At 39.7% G+C, this 21216-nt stretch overlaps 1 protein-coding gene across 3 annotated transcripts in view; it reads left to right on the forward strand.

Moving 5' to 3' along the window:
* Positions 1–21216, forward strand: part of FRMD3 (FERM domain containing 3) — a 220029-nt gene that overhangs the window by 991 nt on the left and 197822 nt on the right. The window lies entirely within an intron of this gene.

A 21216-nucleotide genomic window follows, 5' to 3' on the forward strand; every position in this document is an offset into this window, starting at 1 on the left:
ACGCACACTGCCTGGTGTGTTCACTACGGGTGTATGGAGAAGTTATATACGTGGGGAGTGAGAGCCTCTAGAGAAGCAGACAGGGAAAGCAAAGGCCAAATAAACAGAGTGGTTACGGGAGAGAGAGTGATTGGGGAAAACTGCCAGAAGAAAAATTGTTAGAGAATTGCTGTGAAAGGACAGTACTGTACTGCAAATAAACGAACTTCACTGGAATAACAAACAATTTGTATAGTGGGGGTGCTGAGAGCCATTGAACCAAACTGTAAACCCTGTGTCTGATGGAAACCCCTTCAAACCAGGGGGGTGCAGCATCACCCCAGTTCCAGCACCTAGGAACTCACTAACGGAAATGCTGGCTGTAGTAGTTGTTCTGTTGTAACTCTGTTGACTTAGCAGGAGTGATGCCAGGGACAAATCTGGTCCGTGTGTGTGTGTGTAATGTTTGTGTCTCCATGACATACTGGAAAATATTTATTTCCTTGTAAAACATTGTAATGGAAAAAAGAAACAAAGTATAACACGGTTTACAGTTGGTACTGCAATGCTAAATCTGCCTGAGAGCAATTAGCTATTGATTATGAATGTAAATTGCATTTCTGTTTTCTGATAGTGGTGGATCCTGGAGTTTTTCTTGTGTGTTCCATCTCCTTCTTCACACTGAAAGATTTGTGTGGTTTTTTTTTGTTTGTTTGGTTTTCGGCAGTAACAAAATCCATTGAGTTGGGGTGTGTGCGCTGTTGTACGTTGCAGGCTTTTGCAGCAGCAGACCTCACCCTGCTGTTGGGAACAGCTGGGCTGCTGCCCTGTTGCACAGGAAATAAGTGCTTCCTAGTGCTTTGATCTGTGTAGGTAATTCGGTCACAGCCAGACCCTCTTTCACCTCCAAAGGGCCTACTTATCGTTAGGCTCTACATCATTTGTTAATGGCAAAGTGGTAGGCAGTTCCTATGGGATGCCCTTTCCACCTGTCCTTTATTTTTGCTGTCTAGGACTGGAGAGCACCTCCTATGTGAATGAGCAGATGCTGTGCCCTCTGGCAGCCTTGTTGCTGCTCCTGCTGTGTACGATGAAGGAAATATATTCAGGGTGTGTTTAACAGAAGAGCAGATATGCTAATTTACATCTGAAATACACTATGGACTGATGTGCTGCGTTTTTTTTGTTTTTGTTTTTTTTTAAATTCCACTCTGTCCTGGCAAAGTGACCAACAACCATGTGAGAATTTATTAACCCCCCCCCCCATTTATTTTGAAGTGCCTGGCATCTGATTCTGTTCAATATTCTCATGAAGTAATCTTGATTTCCTATTGAAAGTTATATGAGAAGCTTCATGAATTACAAGTGTTGTTGGATCTATTGGACAAAAAATGTTATTAATATGTATAAAGCCGGCAGTATTCCTTGTACTTAAAGTTTCCTAGGATAAAAGAAGCTCCAGTACAACAGCATGCACTAATGAAGTGTTTGACCTGTTCCTCATTATGATGGTGTGTGATGGATGGACCTCATTACAATTGTCAGCAAAACATTATTTTGAAAGCAGGATCCAAAAGTGTTTGCGCTTAGGCAATACTGGGCATTGAGAAAGTTCATAGCATTCAAAGTGAACCGTATCTGAAGGAATGAAGTGAACTTCTTGGTATTTTCCCATGATTTAAGGTAGAGAATAGTTCCTCACATGAGGATTTTTAATCAAATTTAACACCGCTGAACAGTTAAAATCAGGGTGATTTAATTGTGCTCACCTTTCCTTGCTCTGACCAGCATGAAAAAAGAGAGAACCACATTTGAGAGAACCACACAATGTAGAAAAGCCTGTGAAATTTCTAATGGAGCAGAGTTTGTTGTCTGCCTGTGGTAATATTTTTGACAGACCGGTTTGGGTGAAATGGGACTATTCCTAATAAAACCCAAACTCGGATATGGTCCTCTCATGAGGAATGCAGAGAATTCTGTAAGCATTTGAGGCCAAATTCTTCCCTGTGTAACCGTAGTAACCATACTGACTTCACTAATTTGGCCCTTCATGTCAGAAGAGAGTGCTTCTTTTCCTTTGCTAGGCCATAGGTCACCACAGGCCTGATTTCCAGAGATACTGATCACCCACAACTTGAATTATAGTCATTAGGATTTGTGAGTGCACATCACCTCTGAAAATCAGGACCCATGAATTTTGCAACTTTTTTTGCTTGAACCAAATTCTGTTCTGGTTTATTTCCTGGGCAGCTACATTGACTGTCACATAATGGGATTGTTCAGGGTGTAAATCAGTGTAGAATTTGATTCTTGATCTTGTAAAATGCCTAGAAGTATCAGGGAATTACTGACATCGTATACATGCATTACTAAATTATTTGGTAATTGAACAGTGTAGTTATGAGATCATAGATTTAATGAGTGCGTGAACCTGGATGTCCTTCAGAATGGCACTTGTGTGAGCTTAATACTGCAAAAAGCTGCACATCTCCGACATCAGTGGAAAAAAAGAGTATCTCTATATAACAAAGAACTTAGGTTGAGATTCTCAGCTACTGCAATCAGATTAGTTCAATATACTTACTGGAGCTACAGTTACACCAGCTGAGAATCTGGCCTCTGGCCTGGAAGGCTAAAAGGTGCAGTCCTCTAGGGACTTGGCAGAGTGAGTGCCAGGTGATTAGCTTATTATGGTAATGGAACCAGTCAGGTTATTCTGTAAAAATGTTGCATTTGTGGTATTAAAACGATATATGTAGAAAAACAACAACATTTTAAAGTCTTTTTAACTGTCATAGTTATGAAGACAATCCTGAAAACTTAAACTGATTATAAATGATGTCTTCCGGAGTCTGCAAACAGCCCAAAACAATAGATCTAAGAGATGTGAAGATCTTCATTTTCCTATATGGGTTGTGGACTCTGAAACCTAAGGATGACTGTGTAAATGTCAACATTGTTTGTTTCACTGCTGAGCACTTTAGCCAAAAAGTCCAGCCAATGTATGTTTCACAATCCCAAACTGCCTTCCATTCTCTTCCATCTGCCAAAAGTCCAAACTGTTTCCTGCTTAGCTGGCAAAGCCTCCACCTTCCCCCCAGTAACATATACAGTGCAATTATACTTTGTCAATGCAAAAATCTTTAGTGTATCAAAAACTGAATATGGAGAGACAATATAAAATTTGAATTGTTAGAATATAGCTACTGTACTGATCGTATTTTAATATTAACATTTAAAATATCTCTAGTTTAAAATTTTAAACGAATCTGCCACACAATTTCCAGCCTGTCAAAAATCCAGGTACTTCACTGTGGAACATAGAGGGCCTTGCTTAAAACACATTTCCTTTTGTTAGGCCTTTCTTAACTTAACTCCATTATTGAACAAATGAACAAAATCCAAGCTTCAGCTTCTGCATCGTGTGTGGACTTAATTGAATGGACAAAATTCTTCAGGAACCTACATGACACTCTAAGTTCATCTTTGTATGCAAGATGAATAGAAGGTAGATATAGAAATCAAAGTAAGCTGACTTGTCCCAATAGGGCGTTCAGTGGATATGCAGAACAGATGCAACGCCACTTGCTTTCAGAGGGCAAAAAGATGTGTTTGTAGCAGGAGAATGAAGTGTATTTTGTTCAACATAGGGCATGAGAAAAGGAAAATCCAACTCAGCCGATTCTTCAGTGGTACACACAAACACGAGCACGCACGCACACACTTCAAAATTTCCATGCACCATAGTAGACATCCTCACACTTTCACAAAACTCCTGCATGCCTTCCCAGAATCACTGAGAAAAACTTGTTTGGACAAAATTTTTTTGCATGTTAGCTATGTTATCCAAATGCTGCATATTCATAAGGGAGAGAGCAGCCCATGTTGTGTGCTGTGGGGTAACAGCAGTAACACTAGAGTTGTGACAGCTGGAAAACACTGGACGGTAATGTTTTGATCATTAACAGAACAGTAGAGCCTAATTCCTCAAATATGGAATCTGAGCACTGGCAGTATGGACGTAGTAGGAAATAGAGAGGGGCCCACGTTCTGTTTGTGCTTTTTTGGGGGTGTGGGTGAGAAATGCAGCTATATGTAGTTTGTAACGCGCCGTCTCAAAACTTCTACACTGCCAAATCCTATTTGAATATATACCCTTGACCACAGCTAGGTTACAGGTGTGGAGTTATTTTAGAGCTCACAATAGGCACTTCAACATAAAGCTAAACAAATATACTCATTTGTATACCTGTTCGCAGCTTCATTGCAGAATTTGGCCCAACAAAAGGTGCAACCGGAATTGCACATTCTTCAGCCAAACCATAAGGGCACTCGGGGTTAACTGTATTTAAAAAAGTGGCTTAATTTTCTTTGTGTAAATGTAATGGGATTCAAGGAAAAATAAGAACAGCATTTGCGTTTTAGCATTAAGGTTCTTTCCAGTGGCACTTTGGTCACTCAAGAGGCTAATAGTGTCTACTGCTGGAAATAATTCTTTTTTGTGAAATACTATGGAATGGGTTGGGGAGAGACTAATATGAATCATGCATTTGCAGATTCTAGCCAACTAGGCTGTAGAACTATTGTCATGTAGGTCATCAAGTAGCTTAGGGCTAGGTATGTAGCTCAAAGGTCAGAATTCAATATATTGCTTTCTTTAGCTTCATGAGTGCAAATTAGATAAAGTGAGGAGTGACACAGGAAATGGTTGGGGACTGAGGCTTAACTAATTCTTGCAATGACATTTGTTTCCCGCTTTTTTTAATTTATGGGTTAAGCCATTCTGGGACCTGCACATTTGACAGTCTTACAACAGTGATAGGGTAAAGCTGTAGTTGCATAGCTAAAAGGTAGACAGAATGGAAAATAACCTAAAGGTACGGTGGTCACTGTCTTTTTCCATTTGCAAAAGGCAGTTGACCTGCCTGACTGAGCACAATACTAAAGGGATTTCAGTAAAGGTTTAGGAGAGGATAATGGTAGAAATAGGATTTAGAACCTTTTCCTGTAATCAGATTCAGAACAGTAAGAATTTGTTGAGGAACCGTGAAACCCAGAGAAGAGTTGTGCAAAGCAAACAGGGATTCTGTTCTTGGTTTTGCCAATATTATGTTAAAATATCAAAGTATCCTGGTTTAAACTTTGTCACCATAACCTAAATACCTTAATGAGTAGATGATAGGATGCTTTATGACTCACATGTTCTTAGAGACTATGTATTTTAAGTACTAGTGGGTCTGTTCTTCAATATTTATTATTATGGTTGTTTATATTGCAATAGTGCCCAAAGGCTCCACTGTGCTAGGTTCTGTACAAACATTGACTTCAATGGGACTAACTGACATGCTTAAAATTAAGTATGGGTTTATGTATACTGTGTTGAATTGGAGCCTTAATTAGTCCAATATACTTTTAATCCTGATATACACGTGCTAATTCCAGTATCTGATCTTTCTTGAGTAGAGAGTGTTATGTTGGACTATCAAATTGTATAGTGGGTTTTTTATGTGAACAAATGTCTGTCATGAACCATTGTGAAACTATTAAATTAATTTTCATAGATGACCAAAAGTAGAATTTTAACCCTCATCTCCAGAAAGGCTAGTAAATGTAACATGTTTCTAATTTAAATTACACTGCAATCTGATAGCCTTTAACAGCTTCTGGCATTTCAGGTCTTTCAACTCCAGCTGCTCTGACTCTGCTAAGAGACTCTGTAAAGTTGGTGTGAAAGAGCTCCCCACCTCCAAATCATACTTTATTATTGAGACATTAAAGCTGGTAGTGAATGTATCCGATGAAGTGAGCTGTAGCTCACGAATGCTCAAATATATTTGTTAATCTCTAAGGTGCCACAAGTCCTCCTTTTCTTTTTACTTTCTTTGTGACTATTTGTAAAAATATTGAATGACCTGGGGCAAGTTACTTGATCTCCTTATGCTTCAGTCAGCTGAGCTGTAAAACTCCAATAACAGGACCTTCTCAACAAAAGATGCTGCAGTTGAGTTGATCTTTCCTGAATAGAAATGTATATATTTGCTTATAGTTTCATTACATTACTATTTTGGTACATAAATGATGATTTAGTTATCATTAAAACATATCTTGGTGTCATATCTAGGGGGGAAAAAGGGTATGGAAAAATTGTTTTCAGTTCAAAAAGGAAAACAACAAACTTTCTTCTGCTTTGGTTATGATCTGCTCATAGGTCTTACACCTCTTGGTGCATGACTTAAAAAAAGAATGGGGAAGACCAAATCTGAGAGTGGTCATGACAATCTGTTGTGAATGCTCCATCAATTTAACATTGACCTTTCTATATCAATTTTCTACAGCCCTTGCAGAAAATATTTCTGAGTTATTTTAGATTGTGAAACTGATAAATTATTTATGAACACGTTTTTTCTTTTACCTTTTCTCTTAAGCACACATGTTCACTGCTGTAATTTAAGGAGTCGATTAACATGTTGGTATTTATTCTTTAATGTGACATTCGCAGTCTCCTGTATCTTTCTATTAATAATTGTGGACCCATCTTCTTGAATAAATTTAATATATTCTCTTGTTGCGTCTTACAGAAATATATCAATTTACAAAATAAACTTTAACTAAAGGGTTCTCTTTAAAATTCTCATCGCTCGGTGAAATGTGAAGAACAATAGAGTAGGCTGAAGCAAGCTTTTGCGATGAAGGACCAGTGTCCATTGGGAGATGACGCCCACTGTGAAGATGTGTGAGATGTTGACAACTTGGAAAGTAAATGGGAAGGAGAGGGGAACAAGAGAAATCAGAGAGCTAAGAAGCCAGGGATGAAGATGACGAAATGAACCTTAGCTGTGGAAAGGGAAAGGTTAAGGGATTATGTAGGCAGCAGGCAGGAGATTTAGTGAATTTATATTTATCCTGTAAGTGATGTCAGAGCCATAACCTGCAAATGCCTTGAGCTGCTTGATAGTGCTGTAACAATTCAGCAATTAGGAAATGGAGATAGAAGATGTAGGTAGGGGATGCAAATTATAATGTGTTTCATGTCACATTTTATTGATACATTTAAAGGTGTGATACTATGGTCTGTATTCTCAACTACATGTCTGAGTTGGTAGCTGTGCAATTATTAGTAGTGCACTTGACAGGAGCTGGATGTCAAAAGCCCCATTGATCAATTTGAGACTGTGCCTGCATGTATTAAACTAGATTTCTGTTGTCCTTTCATACAATTGCACAGGCTTACAATGATGTACTCTTGTACACTTGTAGATGTATTGTGTGCCCTTTTAAGAACTGAATAATCCCATTATAAAAAAAAAAAACAAAAAACAGTGACTGTTATTAGCTAGGTATATAAACCAAAAAACATATATTAGCAGTTCCTATTTATAAAAAATCTTGACTCTTACCTTCATAGGGTTTGAAGATATTTATTAATATCACAAAGCTGTCTTGTTGTTCAATACCAGTGTGTGTGTGTGTGTCTCTCTCTCTCTCGCTAGTGTGAAATTTAGAAGTAAATGTACCTGCCTGAATAGGAATTGATCTCTGTTTATGCCGGTAGACTCACATAATAACCTTTTGAGTCTTTTTTTTTTTTTTCCAAATTGCCTGCACATTGAAATACACTTATGTACTAAAAATTTTGACTTATCATTGCTACGAATTATGTGAAGAAGGAAAGAGATAAAAATGCACTTCTCACTACACAAAATTAGCCAGTTAATAATTATTAGTTAGAGGGGAAGTTGGGAGTAGCTGATACTAATTTAAAATAATAATTATACATATGATAATATATATTAATGTTTTGATTTCTACCCATCCTCCATTAGTTGTTTGTCTTCCAAGAACATAAGCTTTTAGAGGTGCAGCCTGTGTCATCTTATATGTTTGGACAAATCCTAGCACTTTATGGGTACTATTGTAATACAAATAAAAAAACCCCTCAAAGCCAGTGGAGAAAAAAAATAGCAACATAAATAAGACACAGTCCAGCACAACTGAAATTTCCTCAAATAATGGATTTGATCCTGTTATGTGCTGAGTGACTCCTGTGAGGTATAGAGCATCTCCCACTCCTAATGACTTAATGGATTCCCCTGTCTTGCAAGAGAACTGCAGGTACTGTGTACCTCACAAGATAGGGACTTCTGGCATTCTGAGATGCTCAGTTCTGTCTAGATATAATCAACCACTTGATGTAACTGGGAGATCATTTAACAGGAATAATGCACTCAAGGTTAGAGCCAGAACAAATCAGCAGTGTGGAAACATCCTATTTAGGATCTTTTGTTGCATTCACTTGAATCCAAACTTTTATATTTCTTTGAAATCATCTTTCCATAATATGATGGAGGCCAAGTAAGTTATCTTTCACAAAAAAATGGGATTTGAATCCCTCTGAGAAGAGGGAATAAGATCTCTGCGTTTTCTCCCTACAGATTTAGATTGTCACCATCTGACAGTCTGTACATAGCTGACGACGGCTCAATCATTCAGGCCAGATAATGAGCAAAGTTGGTATCTGATATATTCTTTTATTTATGATTCCTGTGGATGTAGAAATATACTTGCACTTTTGTGGCATTGCTATCTCTTGGGTGTCCTGGTTTATCAAATTTAAACATACTGTAGATAAGTTCTGTCTCCTCCCATTGCCTTCTAAGCCCTTTCCTCTCTTCTCTCCTGGTGCAGACAATTATTGCCATCCTTCTTGTTACCAAGGTTCATAACCTCGAGGTCATCTCGGACTCCTTTCTCTCTCTCTCTTTCCTGTCACATCCAAGCTGTCGCCAAATGAACCCTGCTGTTCCTTTCTCTATCACATAGTGAAAATACATCACTTCCTACTAATCCCAACACTGCATGTCTATGCTTTGTTTAGTTGATGTCTTAAATACTACAGCCTATTTCTCTCTGGCTTCCTCGTTTTCCATTGCTTCTCTCCAGTTCATCCGGAATTGAGCAGCTAAAATAATTTTCCATGCCTGCATATTAGACCACATTCTGCTCCTGTTCTAATCCCATGCCTATTAAATCAAGTTTAATATTGTGGTCCTTTTCTTCAAATCTTTACATGACCCATCTCTCCTACATCCCCTCCTTTGTTTATGATATCCAGTCTTGTTCCATTCTCTTTGCCCATGCAAATCTTGTTGTTTCCTTTTTTTACTTTATTTTTATTTTGTATAAACATCAGCTGATAACAAAATCTTGGTGTTTGTGTATACTGTTAAACAGCTGTTGCATTCCAACCCCAGAGTTGGCTGCATTTCAGTAGTGAGTGAAATGAGCCTTGCAAATATGTATAATCGTTACTGACCTCACAGGGTATTGTGAAGCTTACTTAAGAAAGGTTGAGGGATGAAAAACATGAAGTACAAAGTATTACTTTATTGTTATAAGGAAATCCATATTCTGGTAACATTTACTTTAGAGGAAAAGGAAAACTCGCTATGTCATTGAAAGTGACCCTGGAAACTTGAGATAAAACAGAACACTTAATGGGTCTTTTTATACTCTCTACTTACCTTGGAAACAGTGCAGTATGACCATAAAACAAAAATGAATGATTCCTGTAGAAGAGGTAATGATCATTTGCTTAAAAAACCCCCAAAACCTTCATTTCCCCCTTTGCTTCTCTTTGCATATATTTCAGTGCTGAAAATCTGTTAGCATTACTCTAAAAGAGACTTAAACTGTTGCAGACAGGATAGTAAAATAAATTAATTCTAGCACTGTGTGGTTTATTCAAAATAATCTTCTTAACCAGTAAGGAATTAATCCTTTTACATAATACTGCTGTTAACGTAATAAAAATACTGTATGTGTATATTCTATTGGAGCCTATTAACCAATCAGAATGTAAAAATAGGAGACACATGGTCTAATGTTTAAAGCACAGCATGAGGAATCTGTATTTTGACTCCTGTTGTCAACTGTGCCACTGACTTGCTATATGACTTGGGGTAAATTGCTTGATCTCACTTCATCTCAGTTTCTTCCTCTGTAAAAAGGGGCAAAAATAATACTCCTGTAAATTTCTTTGAGAGCTTAGAATTGAAAGTGTTACATAAAGTATTTTGTTAATTATTAGCTTTTTATTTCTTTGAAATTTCCTACACTATGCAGGAGTGGGGATTGAGGCATTGAGGCTTGAACATCATTCACAGAACTGTTTAAATTCTGACTTCAGTCTTATTACTAGTGATGTGGAATTACCGGGGCGCTCAGTAGTTTGCAGTATTGATAATAAGCAATTCTATCCTTTTTCTTATAAACAAAGTATATTTGATATGGAAGTCACATAGCAGGAATAAATCTGGAACCCCCAATGTCATTTAGTGTTGTGTATGTAGCGATGTAACTGGCAGAAGGGAATGTTTTCACTTTGTTTTTTGTAGCACACCTTTAAGTACAGAGGCCTATTCTCTGACAGTAGCAACAGCTGTGAAGTGGCTGCTGTTCTGTGTTTCACTGAAGATGCAGAATGCTAAAATGACTCCATGTATCTTTCTTTTTGTTGTGGAGACTTTATATTTGTTCCTTGTTTATTGATTTCCTTAGCTTAAACTAAAAGCAATCTAGTTTGAGAAATCCATGCATTTCAAAGGTAAAAAGCTGCTCTTATCTGGAAATTATTGGCCTGCTGTAGTAACCATAGGTGATACAATGAGAGACTAGAGGAAGAATAGATTTCCCCCCCCCCCGAGTTTTTCCCCCCTAGCTCATTTACTTTGTGCATTTGACAACATTTTGCACCTAGTTTCACTATTTCCTCTAAAAAAAATCTGTATGCACACTTATCTGTGTAGGTCTTTCATACAGGGGTGTGTGTGTACTATAAAAAAACAACAAAAAGCAACCAACCAACTAAACGCCCCTGTCCCCACAACAACACAGGAAAATGATAAAACAGAAATGAGCAGCAGAACCTACAGGTGAGGTGTAGTACCTCCAATCTAGTGTGCGGGGGTGTGGTTTTTTTTGTTAAATAATTGAAAGCAGTTTCACATTGATGGTCACTCTTTAGGAAAACTAGTACATATGATTTAGATCGGGTTTGTAGAGTGTATATATGTACAAAGATGCAATCCTAATAGCTGCATAAGAAAGACTCATGTCGTATATGTGAGGCACTCTAAAATGAAGGAAGTATAAAATGGTGAAAGCTTTATGTGCATAACATTACTGTTATCCTTGTCAATGGAAACTTTTTAAGAGTGTGGGTAATATTGTAAACCATCACTGCTGGTTTGAACTAGTGAAAGTACTGATTTCATTGGGAGTCCTTATATGCACAAGGTATTTATAGAATCCAGGCCTTAATTTACACTGAGACGTTGATTATGCAACTGGTTCTATGTGGATAGACACCTGTGTTTTTGGGGAGCCACACTGACTTCAATGGGATCAGTTTACAGGAACAGGGCTGTAGGGTTTTTCTTTGACACCATGTGTTCCGTTTTAACAAAACAAGTGTTAACTATCCTTCACAGGTTACCGTATTTTGCTGTAAAATCCAAATCACAAACAAGACATTTGCAGTGCTTCCCACAAGGTTGGTACTATACCCTACCCACCTGTGATTTGACCGTGCATAGTTTGCCTCACAGTAAAACTAAAGTGCCTTGTCTCTACTGTGTTTTTACAGAGAGATAGCTAATGCACGTTAGCTATCTCACTGTAAAAACACATCTCTGTCAGTGAAAACATAACCTTAGATTATATACATCTCTCATCGGGAATCTTATAATTTTCTTCCACAGAGCTAAATACATACTTAGAAAATAATTCTAACTGATGCAGTGGGTGCATGGAAATGTGAGGAGATCCAGGTTCTAGTTGTCTCCTTAGGCTTTTCTGTGTAAAAGTGTTGTGTTTCTGTTTAATGAAGTAAATGGCAGCTTCAAATGTTGCTTTTGTACATAGAGAAATGATCAGCACTTCTGCTTCCTGCCATGTTTAGTTACACTGAGATCATGTGTTACAAATATGACACATTTCTTACTCTCACTGTAATACTTGTATATTATTTTTGTACTGACAGATGCATCAGAGAATCTTATCCTTCACTGGTTCTTAGAATGTAGCATGAGAGAGTGAATCAGAGCTGTGGATGAGAGCTTAAATTATATAGTACCATTCTGAACATGAGCCACCTCTGGGACTTACACTGGAAAATGTAGTGAGCCAATATGTGGTACACCATCAAACGTACGGATGCCAGTTTCTCTTGCTCACTCCATCTGTGTGAATTTTCTTTAGCTTCATCCTGGAAAATGAACAGAAATAAGAGAGACTATGACAGATAGTGCTTGATGTGAGTCATTATGCAGACTTGTCCATTAACATAAAGCTAATGAAACAACCAACTATACTTGAATCAGTCACTAGAGAAATCCTGTTTTGTTTTGACTGGAGAATCCACTCACGTTGCTAGGATCCTTGAATTCATTTTCCTACGTTGTCTCACAGTTTGTACCTCAGAAACAGCCATAGGAACTGGGGAGGTTTAAAGGAAGGATGTAATCAAAATCCTTCCAACCGAGCATTAATAATAATGGCACAGCTAAGTGAAATGTGAACAGTAATCTACACAGTCTCAAGACATTCTAGTTCTATGTTTAGCTGGCTAACCAGAGAAATGTAGAAATCAGAGACTGATGAAAAAACCCTAAGATCTAACACCTCCTTTATAGTCCTTAAACTCATTAACCTGAAGATGCAGGTTTGTTCCTACAGCATATTTTTCAGGGCCTTACCTAGTCCAAGTCTAAAATAATCTCTGATGAAATTTAGTATTTTTCTTGGGAGTTTGTGCCATCGTCTAATAGTTCTCACTGTACAAATGTACAAGTAAACTCTTCCCGTGTCTATGATCTAATTTTGAAACAAGATATAACAAGGGACTATATGAGACAAGGGCAGGAGGGAAGATGGGGGAAATAAAGTTGCATGGCTATATAGGTTACCTGTGTGCACAATTCAGTGGCTTCACATAATCTAATTTAAAAATAAATAAAATCTACTATCTCAGACTGCTGCTCAGCCTAGCTATCGTTTGCTGGCATTTTCTGTAGGTGTTACTTCAAAAATGGCCTTTTTTTAAAAAAAACATGTTTATTTTGTTTAGGAAACTTTTTTATAATTCACAAAAAGAAAAGGTTTCAGAGTAGCAGCCGCGTTTAGTCTGTATCCACAAAAAGAAAAGGAGTACTTGTGGCACCTTAGAGGCTAACAGATTTATTTGAGCATAAGCTTTCGTGAGCTACAGCTCACTTCATTGGATGCAAGCTCAGAGCTTCACACTTTGAAATAATTGGTTTACACCTTGCATATAAAGGGAGATATGGACATAGCAGCCTTGCGGGGGAGGACTCTGAAGAGGGGGAATAGCCTTATAGGTTAGTTTGGGGTGGGTTTTCTGTGTGTAAGGGCGATGTAAAAAAGCATGAAGATGATTGTGGGAGAAGCAAACAAAGGGCTTAAGACTGGTAGAGCAGGATCAGTGACTTACTAAGTACTGGGCCAATGGGGCCATGCGAGGGTCCGCAGCCAACTGGGGAGCCCCTGGAAAAATGGGTGCCCAGAACCACTCTGCCCGCCCAGTGCTCCTGCCGGAGCATGGGAAGCCCCTGTGCCCCGACCCCAATCCCTGACAGTAGCACCAGGCAGGTTGGGGCAGGGAAAGCCCCTGCACTGCAATCCTGCTCCCTGGTAGGAGTGCTGGGGGGAGGGGCAGGGGAGACTGCAGATGGAAGGGCAGAGAGGTGCCCCCACTTGCTCTGGCCCAGAGCCCCACAAACCCCTAATCTACCTCTGGGCGATGTGATAAAGAATGTGAGTAGGGAGGGACACAGTTGTAAAGGGTCCTGAAGGTGAGGACAGGAAGGTTAAACTTGATTCTCCCTATTTCCACTGCATCAGTGGATTTCAAGGTGGGAGAGGGAGGGAGTGTGTGCATAGAGCAGCAGACAAGAAGGATGATCTTAGCCAGCTTCATTTTGTGTGGGCTGAAGAGGAGCAATGTGGGTATCAAAAGGGAAGAGACGAGGGGGTTACGGTAACTGAGACCAAGCTAAGGGCTTGGGAGAGTATTCTGGCTGGGTGGGCAGAGAAAAATAAATGCTGTGGACGAGGAAGAGGCAAGATTTGGAGGCAGCCTATGTGAGACGGGGGGAGAGATGGAGGTGTCAACAAAGATTCCAAGGTTACAGGCCATGTGTTCATGCCTTCAAATTTCTATAGCTGGTTTATCTTGTTCTTCGCTTTAGCTACTGTTTTAATTGAAGTATAATTCTTCTAATATTTCCCGGTCCCATCAGCTACTTAGTGACATCTGTTACCGTAACCTGAATTCCTTCCAACTTGATGATCTTTTTTTATCTTGTTTTCAAAAAATGAACTCAGTATTTCAGGTAGAATCTTGTCAGTGCTGCATATAGAGGGACTCCCACCTCCCTGGACCATGGCATGATGATCCTGCATTGCAGATATGTTTGCTTTCCTTTCCACTATTGCTTTTCAGTCTTTATTAACATTGTTCATTTCCATATATTAGATGACTATGTTAACACCAGGCCTAACGCAGATCCTTGCAACATGCCACTGAGACCGTCATATGACTCAATACGCCGCTGTTTCTTGTTACCCTTTGTCTTCTGATGTTCAGCCCGTTGTCAGTCCTTGTGACAATACAATGTGCACAAGCCAATTCTGAAATGTTCAAATATGATGATGGTGAGACACTGTGCAAAGTGCTTTTACAAAAGTCTACAAATATTGCATGTATTTTATTCCCTTGGTCCACTGGTTTTGTATTTATATAAAGAGTGATCAGGTTTGTTTTTTATAAACCTATGCTAATCATGACTTATGCTTCTGCTATTCTCTAGATGTTTGTAGGGTTTTTTTTAAACTTTATCAAGGCAAAGTTACAATAAAACTTTTTAACATGCTACATAATATGTTACTTACTCAGGATCGAGTTAATATTCTAATAACCTGGCTAAAGATTCTGACTTGCTGGCTGGCTGAATATGCTAAGAAGGGTGACCACATTTCTAAGTGCTTATCTTTTTGGTGCTTCTCTTGTGTATGTACTTGATTTGAAAGCTTTTTCATTATAAGGATAGTCTATATTTTATTATCCAGTACCACTATCCCGTGGGTGAGAAGTCACGTTTTTCTGTTAATATGCAATACAAAGTGCTAACAATAAAAAATAAACTCATTGTTTAAAATGGAGTACTTGTGGCACCTTAGAGACTAACCAATTTAGATGAAGTGAGCTGTAGCTCACGAAAGCTCATGCTCAAATAAATTGGTTAGTTTCTAAGGTGCCACAAGTACTCCTTTTCTTTTTGCGAATACAGACTAACACGGCTGTTACTCTGAAACCCATTGTTTAAAATGTAGATTATTTACTGGAACATTCAGTAAGCAGGTCAAGGGATCTCTAAGAAGCCAGCATTTTGTCATAAAATGAATCTCTTTAATAATTTCCTCCTAAAACTATTTAATTCCTGGACACAACCACCTTGTGCAAATATGTTCCCCCCTTCCCTGCACATCCTCTAACAGAGGGCCTTCCTAGTAGCAAAAACATGATGGATCTTAACTGGAATCAAATGCCATCTATGCAGTAGTTTATAACAGTTTTCCTTATGAGCTATTCAGATTGAATATGCATATTGCTTTTCCCATGGAGGAGCAGTGAGGTTGGGGGGAAGGGGCAAAGCAAGGAGAGGACAGTGAGAGGGAGAGCACGTAAAGGGCCGATGGGTGAACAGCAGAGGCGACATGTAACCAGCCGCTGCTTGGCGCCTGCCCCCGCACACCAGCCACTGCATCACGCAGCCAAGGCCAGCTGGAAATGAGACTGATGATGATGGACTGACAGGGGGAATGTCCAGGCCCTGTGTGCTGCAGATATATCTGTGTGCTGCAGCTTCACCCTACAACCAGCCTTGCACACCTACCCCCATCGTCAGCCCCTGGACCCCCCCAACTCATCGCTGGTGGACGGGTGGCTGGGGAGCAGGGATCCAGCCAGCAACAGGTCCTGCCAGTACTGATGGGAGGGGGACAGAGACAGAAAATACGGGCCAAGTTGCCTGTTTTAAAAAAAAGTCGGGATACCTGCAGAAGGCCTTAAATGCGGGACTCTCCCTTTAAAAACAGGATGTCTGGTCACCGTAATTTAGTGTCCTGAACATTCTTTCTAGTGCAGGTTTATGTTAATTGTTTAACATTTGCATCAGTACATTAAAATTGAACGATATGTTAAATACTGGGGAAGGGATCAAAGATTACTAGAAAAGTTTCTGTGACCTTCAAAAACTTTACAATTTTTTAAAGAGACCCTAGATGTGTTTTCATTTAATAATTACATTTTAAAAATGATTTGTGTTCAAGGAAATTTACTGTTAAATCTGTCTAAACACTTTTTAAAAAATTTTTAGACTTGTGTTCTGTGTGCATGTTAGACTTTCCATTCTTTGCTTATATGCTGGGATTTGTCTGGACATGTTACTTTGTTTATAGGAAATTTAGATATGTATTTCATTTTTTGGTTAAGGTGCCCAGGGCCTCTGGACTCTCATACATTAAAATTCCTAACCAGTGTTCAGTTGATAAATTGTGGTATGCAAAAATAAATACAAACTTAATCTTGGATTTGCAGCCCCAATGCCTGTTCTCTGGAGTGTGTTGCTTTTATGCTTTTGCTCTCTGATTAGAATTTTCTTTTTCAAATGGATATCCAAAAGAATAGTCAGGAAATTGGATTTCCTCTTCCTCCTCCTCTCCACCCCACACTCCCCAATTAACCAATATGTTGAGGATTGGAGGGTTTTGTTGCATATGACATCTTTTCAGCTGATCGCTCTGGAAAGCATTTGAGATGTGAAATGATATGATTGGAGGACTTTCCTGCTTCCCCATAAACATAGAAATAACTGTGGTCTGTTGTGGAGTTATTCCCCTCGACCCCCATCAAATCTAAAATTGGCAATGCAATCAACTCTCTCTTGGTAGGGGTAAATAAAATACCTTGCTTCTGTTCACTGGGTCAGAAGTTTTTTCTTTTTCCTGGTCTGTTTTCGTACTGTGATCATCAGGCATGGCAGGGTGTAAACAATAATTTAAACTACTAATTTGATGACTTGACAGTGCCAACAGACGGTAAGAAGAACCTTGATCATCACAAACCTGCAGAGCAGGTTTGTGCCTTAAATCATGTTTTTGGCCTCTTTCCATGTGAGGTACCGAAGGCATTGCATTTCCTAACTCCTTCTGCTTGTTCTGCTTCTTGAGGATTTATTACTCATGCAGAACACGAAATATTTACAAGGAGAAGGTTCTCAGAATGCTTTATCCCCTCTGGTTGTATGATGGAGAGAGGTTATGAATCCAGGGAAAATAAGAATCTCATGAATTCTCTTTTCATGTTGTTTTCATACAATCAGCCCTTACAAAATACTCTTCCTTCCTTTTGACCGGGATAGCCACACCTCCTCCCTTTCCCCACATATTACCTGTGACGTTGTACCCCATAATGCTTTATAGAAATATGCTTATGATTGTAAGTATGACAAACTGGAATATGTTTTATGCTAGATATGCCATGTAACATATCTTTGCAAAGGTTATGTTCTACTGAATGTATTCATCCTATTCATGTGCATGTATCATTTTTATATCTGAAGTTATGAGCGTTGGCTCTATGCTTGTATTTAAAGTGTTTGCTGTAGATAGCACCTAAGGCAGATTTGGTCAACATAGTGGAAAGGGGTTATTCAGGTAAATGGAAGTCCTTGGCTAATAATGGACCTTGTTAGGCCACCTATCCACATCTGAGCTTTCCTGGGAATGTTCGGGCTAACATGTGGGCAATGGCTCGGCTTGTAGAGAACTGAGTCATGCATGGACATGTGACTTGCCTATGTGACTCCAGAACTCCATCTTGTAGCTGTGATTCTACACAGGGGGAGAGAGGGGTTTCCACCCACAAGAGAGAGGCTATATAAGCCCCTGGAAATCCCACCATTTTATCTTCAGCTGGCACAAAAGAGAGCCTCTCCACCCCAAACTGATGCCTGAAAGAAACCGGAACAAAGGACAGTAACTACAGGGGTGTGAGTGATTGCTGGACCCATACTAGGAGGAAGTCTAGTCTGTCAAAGAAGCTTATTGAAACATCTCTGAGGGTGAGATGTACCTGCATTTAGTTGCCTACTGTATTAGGCTTGGACTTGCGTGTTTTATTTTATTTTGCTTGGTAATTCACGTTGTTCTCTCTGTTATTACTTGGAACCACTTAAATTCTACTTTTTATATTTAATAAAATCACTTTTTACTTATTAATGAACCCAGAGCAAGTAATGAATTCCTGGGGGAGCAAAACAGCTGTGCATATCTATCAGTTCTATAGAGGGTGAACAATTTATGAGTTTATCCTGTATAAGCTTTGTACAGAGTAAAACGGATTTATTTGGGGATTGGATCCCATTGGGAACTGGGTATCTGGGTGTTGGAGACAGGAGCACTTCTTAAGCTGTTTTCAGTTAAGCTTGCAGCTTTTGGAGGATGTGGTTCAGACCTGGGTCTGTGTTTGTAGCAGGCTGGCGTGTCGGGCACAACCAGGCAGGGCACTGAAGTCTCAAGCTGCCAGGGAAAACGGGCTCAGAGGTAGTCTCAGCACATCAGGTGGCAGTTCCCAAGAGGGTTTCTGTGACTCAACCTGTCGCACTACCATAGGCGCTGACTCCATGGGTGCTCCAGGGCTGGAGCACTCACAGGGAAAAATTGGTGGATGCTCTGCACCCACCAGCAGCTTCTCCCTCCGCCCCAGCTCACCTCTGCCTCCTCTCCTGAGCGCACTGCTGGGTCCTGCTTCTCCTCCCTCCCAGCTGTTTTACGCGGCAAGCCTGGGAAGGAGGAGGGGGAACGCGGCATGCTTGGGGGAGGAGGCGGGGCCGAGGTGGGTATTTGGGGAGGGATCCAATAGGGGCAGGGAGGGGTGGAGTTGGGGCGGGGCCGGGGGCGGGATGGGCGCGAGCACCGACCATCGCTGACAAAAGTTGGCACCTTTGCACACTACCAAAGTCAAACAGCTAAACATTTGCTCAAAAAGGCTCTTTAAAGTAAAAGATTGTGTGCATTCGGTTACCTGTGTTGATATCTGAGGATTTCTGTGAAAAAATATCTCAGAATAAAAGATGTGGCTTGCCCAAAGTGAAAGGTTTCTGCTTTATGAACCAATGAATTGTACCCTCCTGTTTAAAACAAGTATCACTAGTCTGTGACCTACAACTGCAAGATATTTCATGCACTCTCTGGAAAAAATAACACCCTGCGGGTTGCCTCAGAAGCCTACTCAATGGAGTAGGGCAACAAAAATGATTAGGGGTCTGGAACACATGACTTATGAGGAGAGGCTGAGGGAACTGGGATTGTTTAGTCTGCGGAAGAGAAGAATGAGGGGGGATTTGATAGCTGCTTTCAACTACCTGAGAGGTGGTTCCAGAGAGGATGGTTCTAGACTATTCTCAGTGGTAGAAGAGAACAGGACAAGGAGTAATGGTCTCAAGTTGCAGTGGGGGAGGTTTAGGTTGGATATTAGGAAAAACTTTTTCACTCGGAGGGTGGTGAAACACTGGAATGCGTTACCTAGGGAGGTGGTGGAATCTCCTTCCTTGGAAGTTTTTAAGGTCAGGCTAGACAAAGCCTTGGCTGGGATGATTTGATTGGGGATTGGTCCTGCTTTGAGCAGGGGGTTGGACTAGATGACCTCCTGAGATCCCTTCCAACCCTGATATTCTATGATTCTATGAGTTTGCTGTGCCTGGTTTTACACATCTTTCAGCTAATCAGAGATCAAAAACAAATGCCAGCACTAAGGGCATTTTGGGGATTTGTGACACTCCGGAGAAAAAGTGAGTCCATAAAGCATGATTACTCTTCCATATATGTAGATGCTCTTTAATTGGTGAAGTATCTGCTATAATACTGATAACTATCTTCATTTAATCATCCAAAAATAATTCAGCACGTTAGTAACGTTAGTTATAGTCTTTATGTAGGAAGAGCACAAATGGATAGAAATTGTTTATAAAAATGTGGGGGAGGGAGATTTCAATATTAATATGTAACATGTTTCTCCGTGAAGAGAAATATATTTTACAACCCAGTTTGTCCATTGGGGTATTCCACAACTAAGGTGGAATCTGGCAAGCCAGATTCTGAAATGCCTTTCCCATGAAGAGGCAAGTCACACAATGTTGCAACATCTACTGATAAGATGCATTATTTTGTTGAGCAGTATGCAGTTCGTGACTGCAGCTGTTCCAAAGAGAATATGAAAAATGGTGGTGGCAAACATCAGGCAGTCTATTTACATTGCATTCTGAGCATTGACTAAACAGGTTGGGATCTGCAGTTTTGGCCAAAGATTTTCTATTTGTAACATAATGTCATTTATTGTGGCCAGTTATTTATAAATGGTAAAGAGTGACTAAGAATCATGTCTCGTTTTAGCTAAACATAATTAAATGTGAGACCAAAACATTCCAATAGTGATCCTGTGCTAGACTTATGTATACAGTGACCACCAGATATTGAAAGAAGTGTAGGGTATAGAAAACCCAGTCACAGTCAGAATCACATACAAAAGAGTGGAGCTGGCTTTTGTGACTTTGAGGTCATAATCTTTCCAGGGAATAAATAGTTCATGCAAACAGAACACTAACTCTGCCCTCATATGTTCCATGACTATTTTCTTGTGCTTAACTGTTGATACTTACAGGTCTATTTCCAGTGTTCTCTACAGGGTTTCCTATATGTGGTAGGGAGGGGGTTAAAGATACATAGTGACAGGGCAGGCATTCAAGGAAGGGGCTGCACTGTCCAGAACTTTGAAGTTCTGCTGGCCTGCAAAAAATTTGGCAATAGATCTGTAAATTCCATCAGGTGGAACTATTTGGTCTGATACTAGAGTGCTCTGTTCCGTTCACCTTTGGAGGTCTAGAAGAGAGCTTCTTTTCTGATATATCTTAGGAGATATTTCAGAGGGGTAGCCATGTTAGTCTGTATCAGCAAAAACAACCAGGAGTCCTTGTGGCACCTTAGAGACTAACACATTTATTTGGGCATAAGCTTTCGTGGGCTAGAACCCACTTCATCAGATGCAGGGAGTAAAAAAAAAAAAGTGTGCAGGGTAAATATACAGCACATGAAAAGAAG

The sequence above is a fragment of the Natator depressus genome, chromosome 5 (genome assembly GCF_965152275.1).
Source record: "Natator depressus isolate rNatDep1 chromosome 5, rNatDep2.hap1, whole genome shotgun sequence".
Taxonomy (NCBI): Eukaryota; Metazoa; Chordata; order Testudines; family Cheloniidae; genus Natator; species Natator depressus.